Genomic DNA, 14,775 nt, shown 5'->3' with positions numbered 1-14,775 from the left:
TATCATATTAACAAGAACGTGCCAACACAATCAAATAAACAAAGCAAACACAAAGTGATAATTACCGCACTTACGTGTGATGAGCTGTCGCAATATCATATTGCTCCAAGGATAATACAACACAGAGTAATCCGCTCACAATTATGACAATACTCAACATCGATCGGACCTTAAGTCGCCAGACAACAGTGGCCTATTTGGCCACAACTGCTTTTAAAAAAAAGGACTTACTTTTTAAAAAAATTGTTTTTTATAATTTTTTTTTAGATATATGTGTTAAAGAGGTGCTTTATATTCATTATTTGTTAAAAAAAAGAGTTTATTTTTGAAAAAAGTAGAGTTTTATGTATTTTTTTCTAGAAATACACCCTTATTTTTGAAAAATAAATTTAGCCGAACAACACCATTAACATGTATGACAACTGGGAGAGAGATAGAGAGAAGAGGAGGCTGCTAGGATTTTGTATACATTATTTTATACTTTTTCGTTCAATATATATGCAAAAACGTAACTGCAACACACATACATTTTTATATATAAGTATTCTGATTTAATCAATTTTAATATTAGAATATTCATCGGTATCAGTTACAATTTTTGTGTAATGGACACATTTTTTCATATATACGAGACACTGAGACATTCGTCATTCGACCCAAACGGCGGCGGCGCATGTGCGCGCGAGACCAACAAACCTTAGTAGTTGTGCAAGCAACCACATAACCTATTTCAACCAAATATTTCTAACTCAATTTATTTATGGTTTACCCTAAGAAAGTATCTTTAAATCCAAACATAAAAGTTAAGTCCTCATAGTAAGAAACAACTTCCAACTATTAGTTTTCAGAAATTACATCAAGAACATATTAATAATATGCCTCAAACTTTCCATTTTTAACGCATCTAATATGTATATATTATTATAAACTTAACTAAATATATTCTAGAAATTCATGTATGTATCATTTTATGAAGTATATTTTAAATCTATATATTTGCATACAATTGTGTATAAATTTGTTCATATTATATATGTGTGTGTGTAAATATATATCATTTACATGAGAATATACTTACTTATTTAAGAATATGTCATATTGTGTACATTCGTGTACTTTCATGTTGTGTTCATGTCATTTTTTCGTGTTGTGCACCAAATTGTCACGTCTAACAGTAATGACATCAATAATTCTAGCAAATGTTTAGTCGAGCTTTTACATATTGTGCAATATTCTCTCTTGTTCAGTGGGTCCAGCTATACGAAAAAAATTAGCGTCAAAGCCCGTCCAAGGCACGGGCTTTCAATTTAAATCGTATTTTAAATAAATTATTAATTTATTTATAATAATCTTGAATTTTAATATAATTAGTTTTCTTAATTTCAATTATGTCTTTGTTTTGTTGATGATCATCGAATATTTACACACACGCATATCGATTGAGTATGAAATTGATCGAATGCAACTTGAAAATTGATCTTATTATTAAGAATCAAAATCTTTGCTCCCATTATACCGTTTGTTTTTTGAAAAGTTATTTTACATTTATAATTAGAGGATGTATTTCGTGTCTCTATATATAGTCTAGTAATAAAGGTTTATCTTCTGTTACTTATTTCAGGTTATGTGAATGTTATTAACGTGTTTTCTTCATCATGTCATAATTGCTATAAATGAATATTTTGAGATACTTTAAATATTTTTACTGGAGTTGAATTTATATAGTGTTGGCTTTTAAAGCCACGGCGAGGAGTCATAAAAATGTCTTGAAGCTGTAGTAGGCATACGCAGTGTAAATGATTATGGTTTATAGTGAAAGCAGTAGACCAATGTACAAACTCTTATCATTCTCAAGTCGTAACACATAAATGTTGTGTTAATTAACAAACAAACTTTTCCTTCTATAAGCACCTAACAGTTATGTTTTTTATTTCAGAGAACAGTAGCACTTCTTTTGCTCTATGTTTAATAATCATAATTTTTCTTGAGTTGTGTTGTCATGAGAAATATGGAGGGATGTCGAAGCATAGCAGTCTATTACATTGATTTGCCTTTTTTTTTTTCCTGGATCAGTTCATAGACTTTAATGACGTCTTTACTTTGTGTTTGTACAAGAAGGTTTTCTATGGCCTAATTTCAATTTAAGAAAAGCCATAAATTCCTTTACTGCGTAAATCCGTTGTACATATACCACCTAACACAAAGACAGATATACACCGAAGACTATACTTTTACTTGTTCTTCCTCCCCTTGTAGAAGCGCAAACCATTCCTTGTTATTTCAACGACCCTTTTCTGGGCTCTTCCTCTGTTTTCAACCAAAAAATAAGCAAAAAACCTCAATTTGAGAGAGAAGATATGAAATAATCTCGCATAACATAACAATTAGTTTCAACTTATTTAGTAGAGGTCAAATTTGAGTAATCAATTAATTGGATAATATAAAGATAATCGAATAAGTGGCTCTATCTCTAAAAGACCTATGATCCAGTTCACCACTTTTAACAGGACATTGTAGTTGTTCACACTTCTTTGAGTGCTTTCCCCTCTAGTGTCTTTAATTCTAGGTAATTGATAAAAGAACTTTATCTAGGTAATAGCTAAATGCATATGAAACTTTCTGAAATTAAGAATATGTTATAGCATCCCATTCTTTATGGGACAAAGTAATATTATATTAGCTCCATCTTATGACTCGTGTCTTTGCAAAGACACATGAGAGCAATACCAACTTTTTTGATAAAAGTTATCGATGTGTTGCTTGATTACATGCACCAAGTGAACAAAATCTCTACGAATGATGGCTAAATGTGAGATAAATAATTGTTTTAAAAAAAATTGTAAAATTAAAAATTATCCATACAAACTCTAATACAAGGTAACATATATTTTGTAAACTATATACCATTTTAATTATTTCTTACAAACTAATCGGTTGCATCAAATGATTGTCCGATAACAATAATCCTTCTCTTTTGATTTTAAGTACATAATTAACAAATATATCTGTGACAGCAGCCCACAGGCTTACATTTCATTTATAACTTACAATGATAGAATAAAAACTAAAGTTGATCCTTCATAGTTCCACCATACTCTCAGACTTATAATTCTTAAACCACATCTCAAGGAATCTTAGATATGAGCTTCCGAACTGATAAGTATTCAGATAAACACACTTGCTATATTTACAAATAAGGCTTTTCACTTAATGTTTTGTGAGTACTATGGGTCATAATATACAGAGAATTAAACTACTAACATCATTTATTTATAATTTTCAGATCAAGCCATTGCTTATCAGTGATGATTATGGGAGAAGCTTCTAGTGAATTTCAATTTTAAGGGCAAGGCTAAAGAGCAAATGCGAAGTTCTGTAGCGTACCTTGCATTAAGACTGTAGGTGGAATGGGGTTAGAACGCGTATCGAAGGTCTGACGTCCGGTATCATCTGTAGAAATAGTTAGCAGGTAAAAAAATTGGTTAAAAACAATCAAACATGAGTAAAGTAATGTGTTTAACATGCCTCGTGGGGACTCAACTGTTGTTTCAGAAGCATTAACCCCAGGACTTAATAATCCATCACGAACCATGACGTCTTCGGCTACAGTGGATCTTGGCCTGCCTCTTTGCCTCAAAGGTACATCCTCTGTTTTCAAATACCAAATATTTACAACATAAGCCATGGGCATGGAATGCGAAGACTAAATGCCACATCATGCTATCTGCAACAAAACAGAATCAAATACATTACAAGAAATAATAAGTTTGCAAAAACTTAAAACATTGCATAAATTGTTTTGAGATTACAAGTAATGCTATATAAATTGGTATTAGTAAAAATACCATGTATATATAAGGGTCACATCGCCCCCCAGCTCCAAACCTCTTCACAACAGCTTGTTTCATTAACCTCCAACACCAGCAAAATATTAAACATCTTTTATTTATTAAACAGGCCTTACAGTATGTTTGTCCAGAGAATGAGAGAGGATATCTGACATTCTTAACGCTTTGCTGGTATCAGGACCATCACCAAGAAACTGACGAATCCTAATTTTAGAAATACCACCACAATGAGCCAATAGATTCATGATGGAATCAGCACGTCTGTGCAGGTGAGGAGTACTCCGCCTTGTTTTTTTCCGTAGTCTTGAAGGTCTGTGCAGAGGAAACTGAGGCGCTGATGGTACTTGACAAACACGACGATGCCTCACTCTTTGTCTCGTATCCTCATGAAACTGTAGCCAACTTTCCTCAACTTGCTTTTTGGCAATCAGAAATTTGAAGATTCTTAGACCAGTTCTTTCTCACAACCTGCAACCTAGAATCCATTAAACATGCCATTTTGGAAAATCAACGTATCTTCCAGTCTGATCTACAATCGAACAAAGACAGATAGAATTTTTGCAGAATATACTCAGAGGTCATCATGCAATTGATTTTCACTTGGTAGGTTAAATTCAGATGTATTATGTTTAATATTATAGTAAGTACGAGTCAATGTCTAGAAAACAACCTGTGGATCAGAGTACATAGAGCAGAAAATTTAATTTGAAAAACTGCTATAGTATTTGACAATGAAAAATGATTTTCATATGATATTGCATAAAGCTAGAATCGATGTTGTTCAAGCAAAAATCCCAGAGCATGTTGTGGCAATCACTGCTACAGTTTCATAACAGAAATCGTGCTTATAATCTAAACTAAACATATTCAAATGACAATTCCCTGAAAGTACAAAAGTTAAAAACTAACTTAAGCAACTATCTGATGATCACAACTCAAGCAATTTAAGAAAAAGAACACTATCCAAGTCCTTTAAGATTCAAAGCTTCATCTACAGTTCAATATATATGTACAGAGTGATGTTGTTCCAAGCACATACACAAAAAAGAAAAATCTAAGCAAATTAAAACTTAATAATCTATCAGCAATCCGAACAAACAGGATCAACTATGACTATAAACTTTCAAAATTATATTTAGATGAATGATCAAGCAGAACACAATCCAAGACTCGCAACTTCATCCCAAATTCAAATAATGAAGTATAACTAATACGTTGATCCGAGCAAATCAGGCAAAAATATTAGCTAAAACTAATCAAAAGCATATCAAATCATCCGTAATTTAAGCACTATGGATTAAGTGTGAATGTAGTAACTACCTAATACCTTTATGTAATGTAAATAGAAACCAAGATAGTTTTATCACTCAACTATATAGCAAATAAATCTAGTTGCAAAGATAATGGTAGTTTCATTCAAATATTACGAGGGGATATTATTAGTTCCAAACCTTAAGAAAGTGATAATAGTAGTTAATAAAAGACTTCATTCCTGTGTTAATTCTGGCTATTATAAACCTTAACATGCCTTAAACAAGCAAAAAGTGTACACTAATGAGAATCATACTTTTCACTTCTTCGTAAGAATAACAAGTTTGTTTAAAGATCATCTGTATATTTGATTAGCACTTGCAGTGTATACTTAATGTGAGATAAAATGTGTGCAATACCTGGGCTGAATTTAACTTGTTACGATAAAATCGACAAATTTTTCCAAGTGCTGAAATAACAATGTCATATGTCATGATATTGTGTCATTCCAACTTATTGGGGTTTCCTATTACAACATTGCATCCAATCTAGAAAGAGCCACTGCAGAAAGTAAACCAAACTGTTAGAAAATATACACTAATTTTTTATACAATTGACGAGGCAAATGTGAAGGTCTCTACCACCAACATTTATTATTTATAAAAAAAATTATATACAATAACATTACAATATAGTTGAAACACTTGGAGAAGATAAACAGAGTATCTGTCAAGCATTATCTGGAAATCAGACATGTCTTGAGTTTGAACAGTGGAAATATTTATTATATTATTATATAATTAAGTGTTATATGTATATTCTATTTAGCTCATGAAAAGATGTAATAAGATGCGCCTTTTGTTTTGTCCATATAATATAACTAGCCTAATGCCCGTGCTTCGCACACGGCGAATTTTGAAATAATGTTTTTTTTTTACTTTATTTGATGATTATAATTTTATTTATAGTCACGCCTTGATCTCAAATGAGTTGTGATGTATCACAGTTCATGCATTTTTTTTTTTTACTTTTTTTTTGTCAGGAGTTCATGCAATTTTATTTATTAAGTTTCAACGCAATATAAATATAGGAAAATGAGTAATGTAAACTACTTTTGGGGCATGAAGGAGAATCATTAAACTAAAAAACACTTGGAATATTAAATAAAAAAAGTCTTATGGAAACAGTCATCAATGTGAGAAATCAAACTTATGAAAGCCCTATCTAGAGACATCTGAAATAAAATAGTCTTGTAGAATGCGAGAAAATGATTTGATTTAAACAGGAAAGCCACAAAGTTGATGATCAAGTCTAAGAGCCATGCTAAACTGGTCGCAAAAGTCGTACAATCTAAAGCTCCTGATGCAGCACAATGAGACAACAAAGTCAGAAAGGTAATAAAATCAATACAGTAACTCTGTACTGATCGAAGGTGGAAAATATTTGCGTGTAACCTAGATATATAGGCCAAACAGAATACGGTGATACCATTTTGATCTTCTTGGTTGTAGAAAATACTGTGTCCGGTGTATTACCAGTAGCCAAATGTGCAACATAAGGCTGAAACAAAACAGTAAATAATCTAATATTAGTATATTGTAATCTACTTGTGGCTGTGTTGTTGCAGAGAACTCACCTCCGAATTTTCTGAATTCCCATAAGCACCCACAGTGGCTTCAGACATAGTTGGAGTTGCGATTCCAGCTTAATAGGCGTCTGTAGCAAAGTAGAGTCGACTAAACTGACTTGATATTATCCTCAGAAATAAGCAACTTCAGCTTAAGGTCCCTATCACAGTTATCCTTAATTTTAGTTGGAAAGACATGTGGTGTCTGTGTGTCAAGACATTATTTCAGTTATGAATTCCAAAAAATGCTGGGCAATATGATAAATCAAGGAATTAAGCGGAGTAGTCTTGGTGAATTATGTTTTCTGAACATACCATGCCATATATGCAATGAGTTTTGTTGCACTGGATCCAATCAACCTCTTTGCAGCTCGATCCGTGAGAACAAACTTGTAGGCCTTTGTAGAATCTTCTCCCAGAATGAGAATTCTGTATCTGAAAGTTCAGCACATGAAAGCATATAAAGAAGGCTACAATCAAAGTATAAAAGCAAAGAATATAATCAACCCAAGACAATGCAAGGGAGAAATCTTTTCTAGAGTAAAGCATTACACGGTACTTGTGACATTGTTCGAAGCAGACATTGTCCGAAGCATGCAAGATAATTTTATAGGTTTAATTATATATCATAATGGTTTCTTGCACCGCAAAAAAAATAAAATTGATGAGCTTAGAGTATAAGCCGATACCTACTTGTCTATATGCATGTGGAAAGATATCGTGTTGAGTAAATTACTAATAATATAACTTCTAGTGCTCTTTCTCCTCTAGCTCTTGGAAGATATCTTGATGATTGGATTACTAAAAATATTTTGGTGAAAGAATTTGAGAAACTGATATACCTATTGTATATGTGCAAGTGAACAAATGCAATTCCCGGGTTATTTTGAGCTAACAGCAGATGGAGTTAGTTATTTTCCCAATATCACACATTACAGCAACAACTCCATGAGATCAGGTCCTATATATTCTTTTTTCATGTTCCACAAACAAACTGCAAATACTAAAGAGTGACACCCTCAAATTCATCAACCCAAGTCTCCTGACCCTTAAACCTCACTTGTATCTGTGCGTCTTAATTCCTAGTATAATGGAAAAAAAAGGCCAAACTACACAGCTCAAACATACTCAAAACTACTATGTACCTTTTGTTGCCGGGCATTACAATTGGTTGTGCCAGCTCAGCTAGGAATCTCGAGGAAGTAGACACTCAATTCCCATTCAATAGCCAGTGGCATCTGATCCACATAAAATTGATGATCCTAAAGAGGCACCAGTGGAAGGACCCTCTACTACATTGCCAAATGGGCAGATACCAGCCATCACTGCCACTCTTTTGGTTGTTAATGTGGAATCAATAGAAGATCCTGCCATCCCATTACCAAGTGTACACTGAACTGTCATCCCACCAATTATCAGTGTACTCAATCTGGATAATCCCTAGCATGTCAATGGGCAAAGGGAATACAGCCATGTCACACATATATATATGTCAATTACCAAGAGTTTTGGCTTTCCTGATACCCTATTTGCATTTCTTAATCATTGCATCACTTCATTATCTTCAATGATCTCCACAACTTTCAGCGGTTTGAAATCATAAAATGTTAGTGGACAACAGAGATCCAACTTAATATAGTATTTAAACCTCTAACAGGAAAATAAACTTCAATTCACACTTGTGTCTCTTAGTTGCTTTCAGCAAGTAATAAATTAAACTTGCAGAATATCTTAACATATCTCAACAACATCCTAAGCCATTTATTTTCCTTGCACACCTTTGAAATTACACAAATCTCAAATTTCCTTCTTTTTTGCCGGCCGACTTATTCTTGTGTTTAGACTCATTAGATGTGAACACTTATAGTACGACTGAGCAGACTAACAGCATTGACATTGAGCATTATATCACAGAAGCTTGACTGGTTGCATTTCAATCCTTTCTTAATGTCCTTTGATAAATTTCATGCAGGCAGATATATGGTGTCACATTTAAGCGAAATAGGTAAATATTGAGATTAATTTAATTTTAAATCAAAGTAAAGGTATCAGCAACCAGTTGAGTTGGGCCACTATATATGTTTGAAGGACTGATAACCTCCCCACAAATCTGGAAGCATAGAATACATCCTCGCTTCATTATTACAAATAATAATATTATATATAATCATATAATTACTCTAAAAGTGAAAAGTACCATTATGCATGCTTTCAAGTTGGCGCCTATAGCGCATGTAATCAGCAGATTGTTCCTTTGTATTGTTGAAGCAGGAATTGAAACTTTGACCGAGAACGAAGAATCCCATCCTTGTTTCGAATGTTCCCCAAGCAGGAACTATGTTTCGCCACATCTATAACGTGATGCTAGAGCTTCAGTCCAAAAACTAAGAGTCATGGTTAACCAAAAACTATAAAAATTCGAATATGAGAAAATACTACCTTGCAGATTAATACAATTTAATCTTCTTTGCGAGGGTGTCAGAATAGTTTTCTCGCAAAAGGCACGAAGCAGTTATTTAATTTTCCTTCCTCATTAATCAAGGTATTTTTCTCGCGAAACACTGTACCTGACAGAAGAATGTTTTCATATTTTTAGTAAAATCACTCGAATGCATACACTACAGGAACAAAGCATGCAGTGAACTATGGTCGAGAAAGAAAGATTACTGATCACTAACCTTGGTTTGCAACAGGAATGCTTGTGGAAACATTTGTAGAATTACTGCTTGTAATGGTTCCTGCATAAAAAATTTCAAAACATCAAAGCAGCACTTACAGGTTCTAATTTGGGTGAGAGAAATAATCAACACCTACCTACAGTTTTAATACGCCCATAGAAAGCAACCGAACAATGAGTTACAGTCGAGGAGTTTCTAAAAAATGAAAAAATATTCATTTAAAGGTGAACTTAATAAGACTTCAGAACACATCATCTTGGCGAAAGCATATTAAGATCCAAGTACATTCCATTAAAGTTGAGTGTTCGTATTAGGATTTAAATTTTCACAATTGGCTCCGAGAGAACTCTACAACGAAGCTCTAGGATGCATCCGATTACACGAATCATCAACAGCCGCTTAGTATCTATAAAATACCATTAAAAAACCACATACAAAACAAAGCATTTAGGGAATGAGCAGGCCTGTAAAATTACGCAAATACCGTCCGTGGACGAAGCAGGAGAGTGCAGTCCAAGCACTGTCCTCTGACATCCGTATTATGAGATGAAACAATAGGTAAATATCTAATATCATATAAGACGGTAAGAAGTAAGCCGTGAGCGTATACAACAAATATTGTCATACATATTTAAACTACATAATTACCATTAAAATCGAATTCTGAAAGGGTGGTATTCAGAATTGAAATTTTTTATTGCCGCCATACGAAGTCCGCAGGATTGCAACAGAGCTCTCGAATGCATCCGACTACTCGAATCACAAGTAGAATGACACTTGATATCTATAAATGAACATATGTCACACATCAATAAAAATCAATATATTACAGTATTACAACAAACAATGTGATCAAAACAATGAATTCAGTTATGAGTAGCCCAGAAATTTATATCTACCAGTCTTGGACGAAGCAGGAGAGTGCAGTCCAAGCACTATCAACACAAAAGGAAATTATGCAAAAATATAAGGATAATAGCCTGGTTCTACATTTGAAAATGAGATCGAAAAGCCTTACTGTACATTTAACATCACCACATTAAAGAACATAAACTTGAAGATATCAGTCAAAAACTCTATCAGACCTTTGATCAAACATTGAAAATCGTGAATTTGAAGCAGCAATATATATATATATATATATATATATATATATATATATATAAATTAAAGAATATTTACCCATTAAAGTAGGCAAAGACTCACCAAATTCATTGTAACCCGGCAAAAACTTGAATATAAGGATATGTTAAAGATGATTATCGTGTTTAAGTTGTTTATGGAAACCTGCATATAACGATGAAAGTGAAACTCAAATAGTGAAATTTTGTAAGGCTTATAAAACTCTATAATATGGATGATGCTACAAAATATGACATTCGAACAACTAAATAGATGTACACGAATCTTTATCTCACTGGATACCTGCTAATAGAATTAGCATCTAATCGAGCACATATGTTCGAGGAAATTCTGAAGGCGGAAGTAAACTTCTTTCATTGGCGCATTTTATCAAACACTTAGACTATATGGAATATGGAATAGTGTATATCAAAATCAAAAAAGAAAGAAAATTTAGCAATCAACATTCATAATAACAATAATATATCACAAAGCAGGAGATGAAGCAAGTTAAAAATTATTAATAATACATACCCGTGATTTTGTTTTTTATTGATTCCTGCACCTTCGCTTTTTCATAATTATGTAACTTCTCTTTTTCCTATTATCATCTTTCTGCAAAAACTGACCATCTTCCTTCCAAATAGCTGCAAGCTTCGGATGAAATCAGTTCCAGTGCAGACATAACATATTGCAGTGTTTGAAAGAATGAAAATGAAAACAATGTGCGGATGAAATCAGTTCCAGTGCAGACATAACGTATTGCAGTGTTTGAAAGAATGAAAATGAAAACAATGTGCGTAAACTGCTCTCCAAAGGATATGGCAAGCAGATATGAAGGCTGAAATTGTGGAAACTGAAACTAAGACCGGGTCGAGAGAAAATAAGTTTGAAAGCAGTTTCTGACAAAAAAAAAAAGTTTGAAAGCAGTTTAATCCCATGAGAGTAGTCTAATCCGACGTTTTTGAAACGGGGGAGATTTGAAATTTGGAAAAGATAAAGGAAAAAGGAACGCTGCCATATTTGTAGGAGGATAACTGCCGGGTCGGGTAAGGAAAAAAAATCCATATGCTGAATGGGTATTAGCAGGAATTTAGAATATGTTGATTAGCATAAAAGCTCGTGCGAGGCACAAGCCTTCAAATTAAATCATATTTTTATTTATTATGGACACAAAAATAGGGCAAAATGGAGCTACCTTGTAGTAAATTGTAGACAAAAAAATTACAGGGTCTTAGAGACCAGAATGAATCTAGGTTTTTATGTGTTTAAGATCAACCAAGCCTACAAACCACATATCAAACGAATCAAAAATTCTAAACAATTTAAACAAAAGGATCACATAACCATGAAAATGCACTCTGCACAAATGAAACAGATAGAAGATTAGGATCTGAAAAGATAAAAGTAAACCATTTTTCCTATATTTAACTACTTTATAAATGATCACCACTTTCTCAAGCTCCTATATTGCATCACTGCATCATTTGACATCCTTAAATATTTGAATATTCTGCACCAATACAAAGAAATTAGAGTAAACAATACAATCAATTACTGGGAATATATATCTAGAGCTGACTTAAAAACCTAATCTTACAAGCACAGGAGAAGGGATCATATGTTTTGCGCCGACCATGAGGCGTTACTCACTGGACTCACCTTTTGACTGTTAGTTCAAGTTTTGATGTTGATGCGCTCATCCACTTGCCACTGGTTGCAGTGTTTTAGGAAAACTTCTAAAAACAAACTCACACACTCCTATAAGTTAGAAATGAGTCGATTATGAATATTGTTGATCCAGGGAGAGAGCACTATAGTTTCTTGTTTTTTTAAAAAAATTATTGCAAGTCAATAGGCACACACACACACACGTGTGTGTGTGTGTGTGTGTGTGTGTGTGTGTATCATTATAGTTTATCTTCAAAAAAAAAACATTATAGTTTTATTTATACATAGATTTGAGTATATTAAGCTAACTCTCATCTAGACTAATGGCCATGTCTCTTTGATTAAAGGATGACCTTTAATAGTAGCTTTGTATTGCTTGCTGAATTTAACACACTTGACCATCATATATACAAGACATTAAAAAATGTTAGCTCGAATTTACAACAATAATCAGAATTACTAACACAATAACTATACTCACATATGTGCAAATTGCCACATAGGTGAGCTGGTCTACTCTATGAGAATGACAAAAAAAGTTGATTCCCTCAATTATCATGTGTGCACCCTCTCCATAAGTATTGGCAACCTCATTTAATACTCTTTTTTTACATGCGCAAAGGGCGTTAACAGAGAAAGTAATTGCACAGACAAGATCAAAATCCGGCTACAAGTGTCCGACCGAGTGCCCGTATATACAGAAGACAAGATGGAATTACACCAAACAGCAAAAATCAGGACCTCAACGGCCTGGTAATCAAGTGATTCTTTCCTACTAAAATTAAGATAAATTAGATCCCGGTTATAACTAAATTAGTAGAACTGACAAAAGTTCGTGATACCTTGCTTTAGTTAATTGTAGTGTGAAGCTCATTAAGAATTCCAGGACCACAAATAGGAGAATCCTTGTAAATGCCTTATGCCTGTAAATAAACCATAAAGGTTGTTTTAGCTTTGTAGAAACAGAAACATCAAAATGAGTTGTCATAAAATTTTAAAGACCAAAGAACAATACTACAAATACATGTACTGGAGCTTGACGACATGATACTTTAACTAACAAAATATAGATCACAGTTAGTAAAAAGAGAACAGATGCGAGTGCATAAATTAAGCCGATCAAAGCCAAATATTCATGTTTCACTTATCTTTCTCCCCGTCACCTCTATATTCCCATGTCCATATAATCAAAGTACCAAGAAAAAATGGCCCTTTGCTGCCACGGAATTAATAGAAAAAAGATCAGAAATTGGTAGGAACAACCTATTTTTGTTGGCGCTTTGTTTGTATATTTAAAATAGGTGGGAGTGAGATTGATTTTAGGAGTTCTGAAAATGTTATCTATATGCTAAGAATATAATCATAATTGCGCCGCCTTTATCAAAAAAGAACCTATTTTATCCTTGGACCAATTCATCAATCTTAAGTTCTTTTGAAGGCTGACAGAGTTAAGAAGGTAGTCCATGAAAATCCGAAAATCGAGTTGAAACCCAAGCTACTCGCATAAGGAGCGTCTTAACCATTTTCACGTAGCTCCTCCCCTGTTGAAAATCATTACTGTTATATGTACAAGTGTTCCTAACTTACTCAGGATCGACAAGGTTGATAGCATTAATATGACTTAAACTTTGAGACAGCCTGATGCGCAGGGTCATATTCAACTTACAAACATACAATACAGTGCAAGTACGCTGTTGACAGTTTTGTTATGAATTAGACCCTAGAACAACAAACGAAGCTTGTGAATCAGATGGATTGTTTGCCTCAGACTTATGAATAAAATATATAAGAAGGTAATAATAAAAGTAGCTCAACAAACAAACCTCATCAGCAGGCCACCATGGACAATATCTCTCCATGATCTGCAGGAGTAAGCACACTCCGGTAGAATTTGGAATTTTAAAGGAACGACTGTAGTTATGGGTTCTAAGCCACGCAAAAAACACACGGAGGAAGAGGAAGATGGAGGTGTACAAGACTAAGGCATGGACAAACACATGACACAACTACTCCATAAATATCAAACAATTGTACACATTAACAGAACACAATTGCAAACACACGCTTATACACACAAGTCCACACACATAATCACAATCCACACATTTTTCTGCTTTGACTCTTACCGATCGCGTTGCCTCCGATCACAAAATGGTATCGGTCACTCCTGTTGGGTTACACAAATCGGAGAAACAGTGAGACGTTACGAAAGAAAACGAAGATGCAATGGTTATGTGTAAACAAAGGTTATATTTGAAATTTTGCAGGTGCTCTTTTTGCCCTTGTTCGTAGATGATATGATTATGATAATTTTTAGATGTTTATATTAAAATATTATTTTTTAAATTGAAGATCAAAATTGAGATTTTAATATCTCTTTTGAAAATATATAACCAGACTTTCTCTCAGGAAACGGGAAAAAACGGATTGATTTTGGTGCAATCCGATTCATTCTCATAAATTCAATCCTACATTTATATCAGATGGTATATAAATGAATATGTGATGTTATATAATACATCTGAGATTAGGGTGACATGAAATTTAAATTTTAACAAGGATATATTAGGAATGTGTA

The 14,775-nt window shown here is 33.4% G+C and overlaps 1 long non-coding RNA gene across 37 annotated transcripts; it reads right to left on the bottom strand.

Annotated features, from left to right (window-relative positions):
- Window positions 1-2,015: 2,015 nt before the first annotated feature.
- Window positions 2,016-14,477, bottom strand: LOC108214482 (uncharacterized). 37 transcript variants are annotated; one of them, XR_010289957.1, is made up of 18 exons: window positions 14,324-14,476; window positions 14,021-14,059; window positions 13,040-13,120; window positions 11,061-12,287; window positions 10,611-10,691; window positions 10,053-10,188; window positions 9,405-9,464; window positions 9,166-9,293; window positions 8,924-9,077; window positions 7,872-8,166; window positions 7,042-7,161; window positions 6,736-6,931; window positions 6,588-6,659; window positions 5,519-5,660; window positions 3,846-4,316; window positions 3,542-3,724; window positions 3,385-3,450; window positions 2,016-2,307 (listed from the first exon to the last, which is right to left on the bottom strand). It is a non-coding gene; the product is annotated as an uncharacterized LOC108214482 (long non-coding RNA). The 37 variants fall into 37 exon arrangements; XR_010289960.1 differs by having other exon boundaries at window positions 11,061-12,039; XR_010289938.1 differs by lacking the exon at window positions 14,324-14,476 and adding exons at window positions 10,304-10,339; window positions 10,830-10,929 and having other exon boundaries at window positions 11,061-13,120; window positions 14,021-14,317.
- Window positions 14,478-14,775: the final 298 nt, after the last annotated feature.

The sequence above is a fragment of the Daucus carota genome, chromosome 3 (assembly GCF_001625215.2).
Source record: "Daucus carota subsp. sativus chromosome 3, DH1 v3.0, whole genome shotgun sequence".
Classification (NCBI taxonomy): Eukaryota; Viridiplantae; Streptophyta; class Magnoliopsida; order Apiales; family Apiaceae; genus Daucus; species Daucus carota.
This window is presented reverse-complemented; position numbering and strand designations above follow the sequence as displayed.